Source organism: Phascolarctos cinereus, unplaced genomic scaffold, assembly GCF_003287225.1.
Source record: "Phascolarctos cinereus isolate Bilbo 61053 unplaced genomic scaffold, phaCin_HiC Scaffold_4;HRSCAF=312, whole genome shotgun sequence".
In the NCBI taxonomy this organism is placed as follows: domain Eukaryota; kingdom Metazoa; phylum Chordata; class Mammalia; order Diprotodontia; family Phascolarctidae; genus Phascolarctos; species Phascolarctos cinereus.
In genome coordinates this window covers 723950200-723957504 of record NW_027555847.1, presented here as the reverse complement: position 1 = coordinate 723957504, position 7305 = coordinate 723950200, and the positions used below count along the sequence as shown (strand labels likewise).

General features: G+C 43.4%; 1 pseudogene; it reads left to right on the top strand.

Annotated features, from left to right (window-relative positions):
• The first annotated feature begins 424 nt into the window (after positions 1 to 424).
• Positions 425 to 4087, top strand: LOC144457154 (small ribosomal subunit protein uS8 pseudogene; annotated as a pseudogene).
• Positions 4088 to 7305: the final 3218 nt, after the last annotated feature.

Here is a 7305-nt window from a genome sequence, read left to right as displayed (position 1 = left end):
ACTGGTTAAAAAATAGAAAGGTCAATGAGTAGAGCAGATTAGATATATGACATATCAAAGGTGATGTAGTATCCTAGTGTTTGACAAATCCAAAGATCCCAGCTACTGGGGTAAGGACTCACTGTTCAACAAGAATTGCTGGGAAAACTGGACAATAATCTGGCAGGAATTAGGGTTAGGATAGCACTTCACACCATATGCCAAGATAAATTCCAAGTGGATTCATGGCCTAGATATAAAAAATCAGATCATAAAAGCAAATTAGAGGAATAAGGAAAAAATTATCTTTCAGATCTAATTTGCTTTTTGTGGTCTGACTTGGAAGTCCTCCATTTCATTAAATATCCATTTCTCCCCTGTAGGATTATATTCTGTTTTGTTGGGTAGGAGGTTTTTTGGTCATAATGCTATCATCTTTGCCTTCTGCAATATCATATTCCAAGCCTCCATTTCTTTATAATGTTGGCTGCTAAATCTTATGTGATATTGACTGTGACTTGGCCCCAAAGCCATTAACAGTAGATGAGACAATTCTGAATCATGAGGGGAAATTTCCATTGCCCAGAAAAACCTGGGGCCTGTGGTTCTGTGGCATCACATTCCTTTACACATCCTTTTGACCTGGTTCCAGGTAGACTCTTTCCAGGTGACTTCCACAGTTACATCCTGGAATGTCACAGATAGCTGAAATACCAAGCACATTCTTACTCATCCAGAGATCTGCCAGTGTGACTGAGTAAGAGCACCTGGGGTTATGTATCCAATACTTTTCCTGAGGATTATTGAATTTGATGTGAACCTGCATCTCCCAATCCAGGTCTCCTGTACTGATGCTGCATCAGCATCTGTTTGAATTCAGTATGTTGACAGTTCACCTAGCTTTACTAGGCTAGAAACTCTGGCACTATTAAATCTTTGCATCACCAGCATCTAACCCAGTGCCCTACACATAATAAAATGCTTCCTGAATTTAAGCTTACTTCCGTGTTTCCCAGGGGTGAGGCATAATCCATGAGGGAATCAGGCACTGCAATTCAGGTTTAGAAAACCTGATGAAGCTGATGAAGCACCTACAAAGGGAAGGCAATGTTGGAGGTCGAGGACTCAAAGATTCCAAAAGGAATACAGTCCCTTCCCTCAAGGAGCTTAAATTCACAAACTCTGAAGCTCCCAAATCATCCAGTTGACACACCTCTGAAGAATGGATAACACATCATCTCTCACACTGAGAATTAACCTCTTTGTGACATTTGTTCTTTATTACATTAATCAACAAGCATTTATTAAGCTACTACCCTTTTCTCAGACCTTGTGCTTGGCACCAGGGGTACAAACAAAAATGAAGTGGTCCCTGCTCTCATGTAACATATTCTGTTGGAGCCAATATATATATTAAACACTTAGCTGTGTGCCAAGCGCTGTGCTAGGAGCCCAAGGGTACAAAGAATTAGCAAAAATAGTCCCTGGCCTCAAGGAGCTTCCATTCTAATGGAGGAGAGAGGGAGCATGATTATAAATGGGTATGTAATAGATACCTGTGGAGTAGATGGAATGTAGCCTTGGAAGGGAAGGGGTCAATAAGTAAAGAGTAATTTTTGAGTAGAAGGCTCTATAGATGGGGTGAATTGGAAAGGGCTCCTATAGAAGGTGAAACTTTAGCCAAACTATGAACAGAACAAAGAAGGAGAGATGAGGAGGCAGGGATAGCCGAAGGGTACTTTTATCAAATAGATGGATTATCTTGCAATCTCACCATTATGAAATGTTATGCTAATGAAAATGGGTATCCTCCTGCCCTTCCACATCTTCCTTTACCCAAATAATACATCTTTTCCCCACCAATTCTAAGAACTCAAGCAGCATTTCTGTATCACTGTTTTCCCAGTCCCATATACACCCACCCACCTTATCCCCCCAAAAAAGCAAGACAGTCTATAACATCGGGTGTCAACTCACCTGGTTCATGCAATAAATAGTTAAGGGGTTCTGGGAAGAAGCAGCACCTGAAGTATTAAGGAAAGGCTCCCCAGGGGATGTTTAACTTGGGGTGAACTTAGAAGGATGGGTAACATTTTGACTAGGAGAGAAGAGGAAAGAGTGGGAAGTACTGGCAGTGTGCCTCACTAAACAAAGCTCAACCAGAATGGATCATAAATAAACAAGGCTGGTAGAGACTGTTCATACAGGGAGAGTGGCCTCTAGTTCCCTCCCACAGAACACAGGTTGGCGAACTCCTTTTGGCCTACAGAATGGGATTCCACCTTCTCCTCTTTTATATGTCTATTTTCTAAAAGAAGAGAGGAGTGAGGCAATTCCCGGGGATCACATTAACCCTGTGAGCACCTTTTTTTTTTTTGGCATTCCATTCAGTTCTGATGGAAATGTTTCTAAATTTATAACAGGATTTTAAGGAAGATAGCAAAGTACATGGATTCAAGGAAGCCAACTCCACCAAGTTCCCCTGATAAAAGCAGCAGAAACTCCAAAAAGAAACACCTTTTTGGGGGGAGGGAGCTCAAGAAAAAAACCTCATCTCTAAAGCTCTGTAGAAATGAAAACAGCTTTTTCTGCCATCTTGCAGCACTGCCACCATGGTGCACATGAATGTCCTGGCAGATGCTCTTAAAAGAATCAACGATGCAGAAAAGCGAGGAAAACGCCAGGTTCTCACTAGGCCGGGCTCTAAAGTAATTGTCCGGTTCTTAACTGTGATGATGAAGCATGGTTACATTGGCGAATTTGAGGTCATTGATGATCAAAGAGCAGGAAAAATTGCTGTGAATCTCATGGGCAGATTAAACAAGTGTGCTGTAATCAGCTCCAGATTTGATGTTCACTTGAAAGATCTGGAAAAGTGGCAGAATAATCTGCTACCATCCCATCAGTTTGGGTTCATTGTGCTTACAACCTCAGCTGGCATCATGGACCATGAGGAAGCAAGACGAAAACACACAGGAGGAAAAATCCCGGAATTCTTTTTCTAAGTGTGTAAAACATACGTACAAATAAAAATGCTCCAATGGAAAATTTAAAAAAGAAATGAAAACAACAAAAGAAACCCTCTGAAAGAATTTTTTAAAATCCACCATTTGCTCTATAAGAGAAACAAAGGGGAACTCAGTAAAAAAAAAAAATGATCCATCCAGCAGAATATGAACTGCTGTGATGCAAGAACCAAATCCTTTTCCCTTCTTTTATCCCCAGAACTGAGGTCAGGGACTTGAATCTAGTGACCAAGTGAACAAATGAGGTAACACACGGGAAGCATTTTGCAAATCTTAAAGAACTCTGTGGTTGCTAGATATTATTACTAAAAAGAAACATTTAATCAGTGTTTGCTGACTTGAACTTCATGCTGAAGCAAAAGCAGAAATTCAAGAAAAGGATTTCTCTCCTTTTGACACTCAGTCGCCCATTTCTCCTTCCTCTGTGGATTTCTGGGGTGCCTCTCTCCTGCTTCCCCCTACATGTCTGGGAAGCTTTTCCAGTCTCCTTTGCAAAAGGATGATGATGATGATGATGATGACAATGATGATCATAACTGACTTTACATCATGCTTTAAAATTTGCAAAGCACTTTACATACCGTATTATCTCATTTGAGCCTTCTGACAGCCCCATAAGGTCAGTGCTACTTATGTTTCCCATTTCCCTGATGAGGATCTGAAAGGGGAAGTAAATGTCGAGGTGGGATTTGCATCCCAGACTCCAAGTCCAGCACTCCATCCACCATACTTTGCCACCTCCCACCCTGAATGTGGGCAACCCCAAGGGATCTCTCCATGGTCCCACCCTTTCCCATTTCTAGCCAGGTTCTGCATCTGAGATCCATGTACTTGTTTTTTTCAATATAAAAGGGATATATAAGGGGGCAGCTAGGTGGCGCAGTGGATACAGCACTGGCCCTGAAGTCAGGAGGACCTGAGTTCAAATTTGGCCTCAGACCAAACACTTGACACTTACTAGGTGTGTAACTCTGGGCAAGTCACTTAACCCCATTGCCAAAAAATAAAAAATAAATTTAAAAAAAGGAATATATACAGTTAAAAAGAAACCACTTTGTTTCACTGAGCTCCTTGTTCATTCTGGAATTAAAATTAAACTATTTTTCCCATAGAAGCCTTTCTGTCTCTCTTCTTCCTATCAGTTTCATCAAGGTCTGGGGATGTGGTAAGCTGATTGGCGGCCTTGTCCTCAATGCTGTCACAATTGGAATTTAACAAAAGGGTAAACTGAAGCAAATCTCTGAGCAGGATAATGTTTATTGACAGAGGCATGCTTCCTGCCAATAAATGGGTCAATGGCTTGCCTCCATCGATACCAAAGATCCAGAGCACGTGGATAGTTCCCCTTATGTAGGTTTTAGGGAGTAAAGAACAAAGGACAGAAGAGGGCAGGTGACCATCATGGGCCTGAGAGCACAAAACTGAAGCAGAGGGAACAGCATGACTGCTGGGAAGTTTGGTGATGGGGCTGGCAGCGATCCCTGCCCCCTTCTTCTCTCACGAGACTAAGAGGCGCTCATTGTTTGAGTCCAGCTGTGAGATGGCAGCCCAGACTCTTGGACAGCAAACCAGGCATCCTTGAAGGATAGCTTGGTGGTGTAAAGAGAGCAGGCCCCACTCCTGGTGTTCACAGGCATTCTCCAAGGTCAGTTACGTCCCTTGAGGGAGGAGAGCAGGATTTCTAAGCTTAACCCACTACAGGCCAGCTGAACTCGGAACTAAGTTCAGAGACAAAGAACACTGACATAAGCAGGGACAGAATCAATTATTTATAAATAGTGTCAATAAATGTACAGGATCAGTCTTAATTTTCTAATGCTAATATTTGACAAGTCAAGGCAATGCTTTGGGGTTGGCCCTGTCAACAAGGATCAGCAAGCTTGTTGAAATATTTGATAAACAGTTCAAGGTAATTGTTTTCCCCTGTAATCCTATATATTTTACTCTATTCATACAAAAACACAATTCTGAGAAGGGGTCCATAGACTTCACCACACTGCCAAAGGGGTCAATAGCATGGAAGGAAGGAGGGAGGCATTAATTAAAGGCGTGTGCTTTACAAACTTTATCTCATCTGATCTTTGCAAAACTCTTAGGAAGGAGGTGTTATTATTATCTCCATTTTACTTTTGAGGAAACTGAGGCAGAGGTCAACTGACTTGCTCAAGGTCACACAGCCCATAAATGTCAGAAGCCAGATATGAACTCAAGTCTTCCTGACTCCAGGCCCAACTCTCTATCCATGGCACCACCAGCTTTCTCAAAAAGAGAGAGAGAGAGAAGAGAGAGAGAGAGAGAGAGAGAGAGAGAGAGAGAGAGATGAAGCCTCGCTCTAGAATCTTTCTGTTGCTCTCCCCAGTTCACATGGGCCCAATTATCACTTTGTAGATGATGTCCAGCCTCCATATCCAATCTGAAGCCCTCTAGAGTGCCGGTCTTGGGATATCAACCATCTGCCAGCTAGAGTCCCCACCTAGACTGCCGATAGGCAGCAGCAACTCAGACTCAGTGTATCCAAAACTGTTTCCCCCTCTTCCCACAGCTCCTCCTAAAAATGTCTGTTTCTGCAGAGTGCAATGCCATCCCTACCCGTCACCCACATTCGAAACTTTGAATCAAGTCCTATCCTCATAACAAATGTAATATGCAGTGACACCCCTAAATAAACCTCATTCTGTCTACAAACCCCCCAAATAAACAAGTTTCTTAAGGTGGTGAATAAGGGTAAAGAACGGGGCTTAGTTTTTCTGTAAGCCAGTTAGAGATCACAGTTGGAGAATATAAACTGCTAAATATTATAATATTCTTCCCAGTATTTTTTTTGTGAGGGTTAAGTGACTTGCCCAGGGTCACACAGCTAGTAAGTGTTATGTGTCTGAGGCCAGATTTGAACTCAGGTCCTCGTGGCTCCAGGGCCAGTACTCTACCCACCCAGTATTTCTTAATCTATCCCCACTTTAAATCTATAAAAATATAAAAGTGTCTAATAGAATTGGAGCAGTGTTTGAGAACAACCTGGCTCTATTTCTCCTTGTTTAACAGGTCGAATCTCTTGGCTTGTGTGACTGTGGTCTGGGATGCTTTTGGCAGTTTTTCAGGTCCCACCAATTTATGCCCTGAGTAAAGGCTGCTGAAGCAGCAGGAGCCAGACGTGTCAGAAATGTGCCTCCTCTGAGGTCTGGCTCACACTCTATAGCCCTGGACCTCCAGCAGGTGGACTGGAGAGCTTTTGTTCTCACTAAGCCCAGCTAAGGCAGCTGCCAGTAGGGGGCTCCGGGTCAGTGTGTCTCTGTCTAGTGTCTGTCATCTCGTCGAAGCGCTTCGTTTACTGGCATCTTTTGGTCCTTTGGGGCCCAGCTTATGGTGGAGTGGAGTAGTGGTAGTTATATATCAATGCGAGAGGTAGTTCTGAGCTCGCAGCTCCAATACCTAATTGTAAATTTTCCTTTATACACTAAAGCAATAAAAATTCCTTACCCTCTAAGGATGAGAGATAAGGAGAAAGGTACAGAGAGAGGGAGAAAAAGAGAGACAGAGAGAAGGGAGAAGGAGGGAGAAGGAGGGAGGGAGGGAGAGAGACAGACAGACAGAGACAGAGAGAGAGAGACAGAGAAGGGAGAGAGAGACAGAGAGAGAGAGAGAGAGAGAGAGAGAGAGAGAGAGAGAGAGAGAGAGAGAGAGAGAGACTATTCCTGACTAATGAAGTTGGCGGTATCTAATGTTACATGGCCAGAATTAGGAATTTTGAGATCTGACTATATGCTTTGAATCTTCAACATTTTTTCTTAAGGCAGTTGAGGTTAAATGACTTGCCCAGGGTCACACAGCTAGTAAGTGTCAAGTGTTGGGTCTGAGGTCACATTTGAATTCAGATCCTCCTGACTTCAGGGCTGGTGCTCTATCCACTGCACCACCAGGCTGCCTTCTATATTCTTTGAATGTTAATTTAAAAACTCCCTCTACATCTTTTCCTTTGGCTGATTGGCCCCTGGACAAAGAAATCCTGTCCAGATGACCCGGCCACAGAACAGTAGCAGCTGCAAGTACCCGCCCTCTCTCTGCACAGACAAGCTGAGTTTAGGGAAGTGTTTTACTAGGGCCTGAGGTTCCCCTTCCAGAGGGCCACCATGAGCTGTTATTCGTCCTTCGTTCTCCGAGAGGACCATGACATCGGGGAGGGGATGCCAAGACATGCAGATGAATTGGATTACAGTGAGGCAGGGCTGTGCAGAGTCACCAGCCTCACTCTCTCCTCCAGAGCCACCTGGGGCCAGTGGCCAGATGTGGATCAGGACGACCG